We start from the raw sequence: 10955 nt of genomic DNA on the forward strand, positions 1-10955 counted from the left end.
TGCAAGTGACAATAAATCATTTAAATTCAAATAGGTCTGTCTGTTATTATACCATCTTAGGGTTAATTAACTATCAAACTCACTCTTCTGTGAATTTAGGAAATCTTAACTGAATTTGAATGGAAAGCAAAAATTGGCTACTTTTAAAATATGCATTCATCCGATCTGGGAGAAAGATATACAAGAGATTTGTCATTAACATAGTTATAACCATAGTGGCTGTGATTGAATAAAGAAAGGGAGCAAGTTTATCCCTCTTCATTTGGGACCTTAATGATTTGAGGTATCATATTTGGAACTATGATCACTTGGGGAACCCCCTTGCTCACATGTAGCACTGGGAGTAATCCTGAGATTATTACTTTGAGGTCCTGTTTTTCCATTTATTTCCTAGCTCTATACTTGCAGGAACTTATTCTTCTTTTTATTGTGTCATTGATATCAACATGGACAATGATCGTTGGCTGTTTTTCCTCCCCATTCAGAATGTCCTGCAACTGCTTACTAACATCCTTGACCCTGGCACTAAGATGGCAACTTACCATTGTGGTGGCATGTCACTAAATGCAGACAAGTCTACCTGGTCTGCATACCATAGAACCCCCTATCATTCTCACATTCTTTCTTCCCTCCCAAACCCAAGCAGTTGAGCCAGTCCTGGTGCCACAGACTTGATTCTTATTGTATTCCACTGGGAAACCACGTTCCAAAATCAAAAGTCTGTTAGCGACATTGTGATGGTCCCATGGGATTTGTTCACTACCTTCCTGGTGTTTTCACTCTGTTTGGTGATTACACATTTCCATTCTGCCTGAGCATTCACTGTGACCATCTCACCTGCTGTTAGAAAATGTGATGCCATTGTTTCAGAAAGGGACAAAGGATAACCCAGGAAATGATAGACCTGTGAGTTTGATATGAATAGTAGGAAACCTGTTGGAGGTCGTAATATGGATAAGGTAAGTACACATTTAGAAAAAAATAAGTTAATACTAGACAATACAAGCCCAAGGAGAGAAGATTCGAGACCTAGAGAGTTGTCTGGATGAGCACCAAGAGAAGTTAAATGGCACAGAAGAGATGTTACTTATTTTTCTCTAAATGTGTACTTACCTTATCCATATTACGACCTCCAACAGGTTTCCTACTATTCATATCAAACTCACAGGTCTATCATTTCCTGGGTTATCCTTTGTCCCTTTCTGAAACAATGGCATCACATTTTCTAACAGCAGATGAGATGGTCACAGTGAATGCTCAGGCAGAATGGAGCTCTTGAGTAGGCCATCATTGGAGACTCAGAAATTGGATCTAATGGCTGAGGTGTCAAACCTGAAAATAAAGCTAATTGCATTGGAAAAGGATAGGTTGGAATATGAAAAAAGGTATAAAGATACTGAGGGGTTATTTCAAGAAGTCAATGATCTAAGAGTAAAAGTGGTTGAAATGGAAAGTGAAAAAATTCAGTTTGAAAAGAAACTGAAATCAACCAAGGATGAGCTGGTGCAGCTGAAGGAATAGTTGGAACAGAAAGACGCTGAGATCAAGAGGCTATGTTCTGAAATGAGTTTCAAAACTAAAATGGATTAAAGTGACAATGGGGCAGATCTTGAAGTATGTAAAAAGAAGAAAGCAGTTGAATCGCTGATGGCAGCAAATGAGGAAAAAGATCAATAGATAGAAGAATTGTGACAGTCCTTGAATAGGTATAAGAAGGTGCAGTATATGGTGATGTCAGTGGCTCATGGAAAATGAAAGAAGGTGACAGTGACGAAAGCCTGAATGGGGGATCTGCTGGAGTTAACATCAGTGAAACCTTGGAAATGGAATTGTGTTATCCAACTACACCAACCCCAGCAGCAGAGGGAGTGCCAGCAGCAGATCCAGTTGAAATCCACACTTGCATCTTTCAAATACTAATTCCCATAGTGTCATCTGCTCCTCAGACTCATGCTCCACAGGTAGATAAGAAGATGGAGCCTGAAGTTGAAACAACATCTGATGTTGGTGAAATACAGCCAAATGACATCTGTTCATTAATTGAAGAAACTGTCATATGTGACAGTCCTATATTGTTAGAAGTTCATACGTTTGGCAGTCAGGAGAAACTGAGAATGGAAGAGGAGAACAAGAAATTATCTCTAGAACCTGTTCAGAGTCCATTGGAGAATAAAGCATGTAAGTTTGCATCTCTGCCACCAAAGCCACCAAATGGACATCAAAATTCTCTAGATGATGAAAGTGCAGCTTCAAAAAAAGCCAGAGCTTCTTTTGACCATGGATTCTTTAAAATCAAAGGTGGCAAGCGAACAGCTAGTGCACCTAACCTGGGATATATGCAAGAATACCAAGTTTCAAGATAAGCAGGCAATTTGTTCTGCTAAAGAAAGAGTGCTGATTGGTCGGCAAGTGTTCTCCAGTCAAGCAATGCTATTGGAAAACCATTACGAGAAAAGTGTGCATTATAGCTTTTAAGTTGAAAAGGCACATAGCATAGTCAAGTTGTTTTCTTCTCTAGATGATAGGTCCCTGCATATAAATGTAGCTTCTAGCCAGCGTAAGGGAGCAATATTGTGAGCCTGACTGATAAATTAGATTTTGGTATAATTAACACTCTTGGGGCAGTCCACTTTTGTCCAAATATGTGATCACAGCTAATATTGGACACTATGTTCTTAGTTTTGCAAACACAACGCAAGTGGCGCTAGTTCAGTTTGGGAAACCTGGTCGGCGTGGACAAGTTGGACCAAAGGGTCTGTTTCCATGCTGTATGACTCTATGACTATGACACAATCCGTATGGCTTTGTCAAGGGCAAATCATATCTGACAAATTCCAATGAGTTCTTTGAGTTGAGATAGGCATTGGATAAGGGTACTGCTGTGAATTCCGTACACTTGGACTTTCAGAAAGCATTCAACATGGTGCCACATGGCAGGTTGTTAGCACATTAGAAATGTTTGGGATTGGTGGCCCCTCAGCAGCATGGATTAGAGGTTTGCTAAAAGACATGAAATAGTGTAGATTTCTCAGATTGGATTTGAGTTGAAAATGGTACTCCCTAGGGACTGGTGCTGCGACTTTTGCTTTCCTGATTCATTTAGATAATTTGGAGATGGACGTTGAGCACAAAATCTCCAAATTTCCAGATGATACAAGGGAGAATAGTGAATTGTGAGGATGATGCTGAGCAAACTCAGAGGGACATTGACAAGTTGGCCAATGAGCAGACATCTGGCGAATGAACTTCAATGCAGAGAAATGTGAGATAATGCATTTTGGCCAAAGAAACACAGTGAGACAACACAGGCTCAATAGTACAACTTTGAGGCGAGTACAGGAGCAGAGGGACTTTGGGGTTCTCTGAAGGTGCATAAACAAGTTGAACCAGTTGTTAAGTAGACTTATAGGATCCCGGAGTTTATAACTAGAGGCATAGAGCATAAAAGCTGGTACAGGCACAATGGGCCGAATGGCCTCATTCTGTACTGTAAAATTATATGATTCCATTTCTGGATTTCCAAGAACTACCATGGCCTTGTTCCGTCACCACATCCACATTAATATTCAGCCTTTGAGAGCAGATCAAGTTTTCAAACTGTTATGTCAATTCACCATGAGAGACGTTATTCTCTTGTGTCCACCTCATATACATGCTGTGAAAATTTCAGCAACTTGAGCCACCGTCCCACTTACAAATGGAGATTTCCAGCATCTGCAATTTAATACACATGCTGCCCACATGGTCACCCTAGTCATTGAAAATGACCCAGACTTCACAGTTTCAGGGGAGGACCACTCCACTGGGTCTAACTGTCCTGCCATCATGCACCCCTTAAATTACTCCTGTGTTTATTTTCTTCAGTTGAAAGAATGTTAAGCATATGGCAGGCATCTTCCTTTACCTTGCCCCGGTAACAGGTTCTTCACCTTGCTTCTCTCAGTGATATTGAATGCCTCTCCAGGATTCTCACATTATCCACTTCTCTTGGTGACAATAACTGCCTATTTTTGGGCCCTCAGCTGGCCCACTGCTCTCGATGATGCGATCTGTATAAGCACTCCAACAAGATTAGTTACTAATATCGGCTCAGGGAATTCACTTGTACTGTGCGGGAGGGTTAAAATTAAACTGGCAGGGGGACCAGAACATAAGCAAAGAGCCAAGAATAAGAGAAACATCAATGGAAATTAAAGAAAGAAAAGTGGGGGGCATTTCCTTCAGGGCTTTTCCCACACCTCTTTCCCATTGATGGGTCTAACATTTGCTGCCACAATCTGTTATTGTTTTGGTGGGTCTTGAAAGAGTTTGGGTAATTGTCCAGATCATGAGAAATGGTTTGAATCTAAATTATTGGTTGGATGGCCTTTTATTTAACATTTGGTGAATTATGTAAGCATTTAGATGTAGCACAAAGTTTTGCACAGCAGCATCTCTTTGCAAAGTCTTGTTGTCATTTGAGCTCTGAGTGCTGGTACATCACTACTGATGTATCTGGCTATTTGCATATTTGTGTATTAATCCTTTACTTGACGGCTACATGTTAATTCTCCTGATCATGATTGCTCCTATGTTAATATGCATATAATTCAAGCAAAAATCTGGATATTATGAACTAAACTGTAGTTATCTTGATAATTGTGAGATGTACCTTTAGGGCTGAGTTCAGCCAACTGGATAAATAATAAGCTGACAGTTTATCTATCAAGTCAAATTGCTTTATTAATCTCCACTACAGACAGTGAGCCTGACGTCGGTGGTGGGCAAGATGTTGAAGGGAATCCTGAGGGACAGGATCTACATGTATTAGGAAAGGCAAGGACTGATTAGGGATAGTCAACATGGCTTTGTGCATGGCATGTCATGTCTCACAAACTTTATTGATTTTTTTTGAAGAAGTAACAAAGAGGAATGATGAGGGCAGAGCGATAGATGTAATCTATATGGACTTCAGTAAGGCATTCAACAAGGTTCCCCATGGGAGACTAGTTAGCAAGGTTAGATTTCACTGAATATAAGGAGAACTAGCCATTTCGATACAGAACTGGCTCAAAGGTAGAAGACAGAGGGTGGTGTTAGAGGGTTGTTTTTCAGACTGGAGGCCTGTGACCAGTGGAGTGCCCCAAGGATCGGTGTTGAGTCCACTACTTTTCGTCATTTATATAAATGATTTGGATGAGAGCATAAGAGGTATAGTTAGTAAGTTTGCAGATGACACCAAACTTGGAAGTGTAGTGGACAGTGAAAAAGGTTACCACAGATTACAACGGAATCTTGATCAGATGGGTCAATGGGCTGAGAAGTTGCAGATGGAGTTTAATTCAGATAAATGCAAGGTGCTGCATTTTGGAAAAGCAAATCTTAGCAGGACCTATACACTTCATGGTAATTTCCAAGGGAGTGTTGCTGAACAAAGAGACCTTGGAGTGCAGGATCATAGTTCCTTGAAAGTGGAGTTGCAGGTAGATAGGATAGTGAAGAAGGTGTTTGGTATGCTTTCCTTTATTGGTCAGAGTATTGAGTACAGGAGTTGAGAGGTCATGTTGCGGCTGCATAGGAGATTGGTTAGGCCATTGTTGGAATATTACATGCAATTCTGGTCTCCTTCCTATCGGAAAAATGTTGTGAAACTTGAAAGGGATCAGAAAAAATTGAAAGGAATGTTGCCAGGGTTGGAGGATCTGAGCTACAGGGAGAGGCTGAACAGGCTGGGGCTGTTTTCCCTGGAGCTTCGGAGGCTGAGGGGCGACCTTAGAGGTCTACAAAATTATGAGGAGCATGGATAGGATAAATAGACAAAGTCTTTTCCCGGGTAGCGAGTCCAGAACTAGAGGGCGTAGGTTTAGAGTGAAACGGAAAGTTATAAAAGACACCTACGGGGCAACATTTTCACGCAGAGGGTGGTATGGATATGGAATGAGCTGCAAGAGGATGTGGTGGAGGTAAGTACAATCGCAACATTTAAAAGGCATTTGGATGGGTATATGACTAGGAAGGGTTTGGAGGAATATGGGCCGGGTGCTGGCAGGTGGGACTAGATTGGGTTGGGATATCTGATCGGCATGGACATAGTGGACCAAAGGGTCTGTTTCCATGCTGTACATCTCTATGACTATATGACTGCATAGAAACTAAGCAGCAACATGCCATGTTTTTTACCAGCTTAGTTAGAGGCAAAAAAAAACTGCAGAAGCTGGAATCCAAAATAGACAAGCAGGAGGCTGGAAAAGCACAGCAGGCCAGGTAGCATCAGAAGATGGAGAAGTCGACATTTCAGATATAACCCTGCATCAGTATTCCTGAAGATGGATTATGCCTGAAACATCAAGTTTTCCACATCCGGATACTCCCTGGCTGGCTGTGCTCTTCCAGACTCCTGCTTGTCTACATTTTCACCAGCAGGAGGCTTCCCAAAAGAGCGAGGTATTAGAGAAAGCCTTCTCTCCATCAATAAAACGATGCCAGGTGTCCTTCTGGATATTAGGTTTAGAGGCATAGAATGCAAAAATAATGAACAAATGTTGAACAATTGACATCAAATTCTTAAAAAGTTGCAGCAGGACTATCACGTACACCCAGTATGAGAGGACTTGAAAAAGTGCAGAGATTACAGTCACTGAAACAAGATTACATACATTTATCACAGTACAAGCAGTAGCTTGGGTCATTTGACCGATCAATCTCCCGTCATCAATGTTGGAATTCCAATTAAAACTACACAAGTATATCCTTAAATTGTAGCTGTCCCATTAGCTTAAGCCTAAAAGATCCTTGAGATCGGTTCTTAATTAGAAGGTTAGCAATGCTGCATGTCATTATCGATAAAGAGTCTAAAAAATTTAGCTGACTAGAATTGCTGACTGGTAAATTGTAGAAAAATTTATTTTGTCACCAATTACTCTCTAATTTGGGGCAGCACGGTGACTCAGTAGTTTGCACTGCTGCCTCACGGCACCAGGGACGCTGGTTTGAATCCCACCTCGGGTGACTGTATGTGTGGAGTTTGCACATTCTCCCAGTGTCTGTATGGGCTTCCTCCCACACCCCAATGATGTATGGGTTAGGTGAATTGGCCATACAAAATTGCCCATAGTGTCAGATGTGTTAGTCAGGGATAAATTTAGGGTGTGTTACCCTTCGGAGGGGTTGGTGTGGATTTATTAGGCAACAGGGCCTGTTTCCATCCTGTAGGGAATCTAATCTAACCAATGGTACTTTCATGATATGAGGAACCAAACATACTTTACATAGAGTTATATCTAAAGCACAGGATCAGTAGGAAGTTTCATTGCTAGGTAGCATTGCTGCCTCTGAACTCAAGTCCCACACTAGAACTTGATGGCCAAGAAAAGTGTGTTCATATGAAGACATGAATGGTCAGCCTATAAATCCTTTCAACATGCCAGGAGCTTGTAGCAAGAGTGAGACAGTTTCCTGGTCAGCCCTGCTAAGATTCCCAAGTCCTCCCAAAAATTGGGAAAGATTAGCAGCTGGCAGTAAAACCAGTTGCCTAATCCAAAAATGATGATTAACACTAGGGTAATGAACCAGTATTTTGGTGACCAAGTTAACATTGGAAAAAGCCAGAAATGAATAAAGCCAAGGATCAAGTCATTCCATTCAACTAGTCCATGCTAATTGTTATACTCCACACCAGTTTCTCCTATTCTACTTATCACACCTCAGCTGTAAGCATATCATTCCAGTCCCTAAGAAAGCACATACAATATGCCCCAATGATGACCACCCAGCGGATTTCACCTCAATAACCATGAAATGTTATGAGAGGCTGGTCACAGCCCACGTCAACTGCAGTCTGCCTTGGTCCTTTACAATTTACCTGCTGATGTAATAGGTCCATGTCCCTAGCCCTGCACTCATCCCTGGAATATCGGGACAACAAGGACACCTACATCAGACTCTTGCTTGTTGACTAAAGCTCCACCTTCAAAACCATTACCTCCTCCAGACTAATTTCAAAACTCTGAGACCTTTACTTGGCTCCACCCCCTGCAACTGGATCCTCAGCTTTAGACTGCAATCACGATAGCATCTCCTCCACGATAACCCTCAACACTGGAGTCCCCCAGGGATGTGTCCTCAGCTCAGTACTGTACTCCCTGTACCCCTGTGACTATATTGGCAAATTCCAAACAAACATGATGTGCAAGTTTGCTGACGACACCACTGTAGTAGGACAGATATCTAACAATGAGTCAAAATATAGAAGGAAAATTGAGGGCTTGATGATGTGGTGCAATGAGAAAAATGTCTCTTTCAACATTGGCAAAACTAAAGAACTGATCATTGATTTCAGGAAGAAAGGAGGAGAACATGCCTCCCCGTTTACATGAATGGAACTGAGGTTGAGAGGGTGGAGACTGTCAAGTTCCTCTGGGTGACAATAACTGACAAACTATCCTGGACTTCCCACGCAGATGCAACAATCAAGAAGGCACAACAATGCTTCTACTTCCTCAGGTGGCTCAGGAAATTTGGCATATCCATAATGACCCTCACCAACTTCTACAGATGCACCACTGAAAGCATACTGTCTGGGTGCATAACGGCCAGTTATGGCGACTGTTCTGCCCAGGAACGTAAGAAACTACAGAAGGTTGTGTGCACAGCCCTGACCATCACGGAAGCCAACCTTCTATCCATGGACTCCATTGACACAGCTTGTTGCCACGGAAATGCTGCCAACATCATCAGAGACCCATCGCACCCTGGTAATGATCTTCTACAACCTGTTCCATCAGGTAAGAGATACAGAAGCTTGCACACCAGCAGATTCAGGAACAGCTTCTTCCTGGCCATTATTAGACTATTCAATTGACTCTCCAACTTCAAAAATGCTGACCTTGCTAATGTTGATCTCTCCTAGTGCACACCCTATGTGACGCAACCTGTATGCTTCTGTCAAAGATTTTTTTACAACCTTTGATCTGTACATCCCTGCTTACTGTGATCTGCCCGTACCGCTTGTAAACAAAGCTTTTCACTGTACTTCAGCCCATGTAAATAAATCAAATCAAGTTTTTCTCTCCCCTTTGTTTTCAAATACTAAACCCATTTCCTTTTGTAGACTCTATTTGGTTAAACTACCTCCTATGGTAGCAAAAGCCATGTCAAAACCATTCTTTGAATAAAGCGACTTCTCCATATTTCGATTCTGATATTTCCCAAAGGTAGAAACACTTTTTCCAAAACTATCCTATCAAAAGCAAGCTCATTTTTTTTTGTTTGTTCATGGGATGTGGTCATCAATGGAGAGTTCAGTATTTATAGCCTATCCCTAATTACTCTGAGAAGGTGATGTTGAATTTTCTTGCATTATTGAATCCCAAACAGATCCATGACAGTGCTATGTGGGGAAAGGAGGAAGGGTGTTAGGATCTTGCCAGACTTTGGCCAAACAATAATGAAGGAACAGCAATATACCTCCAACTTGAATGGTCTGTGACCTGATAGGGACCTTGGAGATGGTGGTGTTCCTATGCATCTGCTGCCATTGTCCTAAATATTGCATCAATGATGATATAATTAATGAGGTAATTTTAAACCTCTTATCATATCTAAGTCCTTTTTCTGAAGCAAAATGTCCAAACCGGTTAAATTCCAATAGCCATCATCCCTCAGTCTTGGTAGTGTCCTCACAAATCTTTTCTCAAGTGTTTCTATGGGCATTTTATAGTGTGAGGAGAGAACTGCATTGTTACTGTGGCCTCAGTTAGGGCTCCACACAAGTCAAACATATCTTCAGTACTTTTGAATTATCTGTGCAAAGAAATAATTCTCTGTGTGTTTTGCTAACCATTTTAATTGATTTTTGCCACTTGATGCTACTGTGAATGTTTGTTAATGAAAAGTGTGTATGTTTTCAAAAATAATCCACCCGGAGATCTATTCTGTATTATCTGCTGCTTTCAATGGACTTCTATAGAGAGGGGCAGGTTGGAAGTTGCTAACCTCTCCAATCGCAGGTTCGGTGATTTTTTTTTTAGCAATGTGCTCAAGTCCTCCTAGATGGCCAAAATCTAGCCTCAAGCTGAGAATACAACTCTTGTGATGTAATGTTGTGACAGGATGCCCTGATCTAAGTACCATTGCTCCAGAGGTGTGTCATAACAAGTCTGAAAAGTTAATTGTGAAAATAGTCTATCCCACATCAAGTGGAACACACCTTAAAAGGGGTTAAACCCTGTACTGTGAAACTGCCACATGGATGAATATTGAGAAGCCCGATTCTGCTTATTAAGGAGGCTATGTGACATTTTGACAGCTATTTCTGACTTGCCTCCTATTGCTGACTAGTTGTTTGGCAGAACACATACTTTTGATGGGAATTCAACTCCTATTTGAAGGAACATTCAAGACAGTTACTTGCTGAAAAGGTTAACTGACATCACAAGATAGACTTTGCCTGTCAGAATATAAAGTACTGTTCCAGGAGGCTTGAGTTCAAGTTCCACCTTCTCCAGAGCTGTGTAATATTATCTCTAAACAGGATGATAATAAATATCTATAAAGTACTGCTCCTTTCCTACAAGTTCTCAAGGTGTCCTAGAGTGCTTTAGTGCCTGGTCTAAGTACTAATAACATGTACCTAAAATATAATGTCTACTAATCCTGATGTTGAGCTATTGATACTGTTTGCAAAAGATCTAATATTCTTTCTAACACAAGGCTGATTAGGGATATCTCTCACTTTTATCACCAGTAATTGGCATACTTCAGAAAGATTTATTTGCTGATATCCAACCTGTTTGACCATGTTATGGACAAGTCTTCCTTGGCCGCCATAGCCTGGAGTGGGATTTAAGGTCAGTTACAGGGACAATACCAACTGTGCTACAAGCTCTCATTTATAACACAAATGGAGGTTATTCAGCCCATCATGTTCATACTGGTCAACAAAGATCTGATTACATTAAACCAGCTTCCACTTTCTA

General features: G+C 41.2%; 2 pseudogenes; both read left to right on the forward strand.

Moving 5' to 3' along the window:
* LOC148150007 (liprin-beta-1-like) overlaps positions 1-2363 on the forward strand; it is a 48240-nt pseudogene extending 45877 nt beyond the window's left edge.
* Positions 2364-8159: 5796 nt separating this feature from the next.
* LOC148150008 (uncharacterized) lies at positions 8160-8903 on the forward strand (annotated as a pseudogene).
* The last annotated feature ends 2052 nt before the right edge of the window (positions 8904-10955 follow it).

This window comes from Chiloscyllium plagiosum, unplaced genomic scaffold (genome assembly GCF_037043375.1).
Source record: "Chiloscyllium plagiosum isolate Xiang-an unplaced genomic scaffold, Cpla_swu_hap1 HiC_scaffold_5, whole genome shotgun sequence".
NCBI lineage: Eukaryota > Metazoa > Chordata > Chondrichthyes > Orectolobiformes > Hemiscylliidae > Chiloscyllium > Chiloscyllium plagiosum.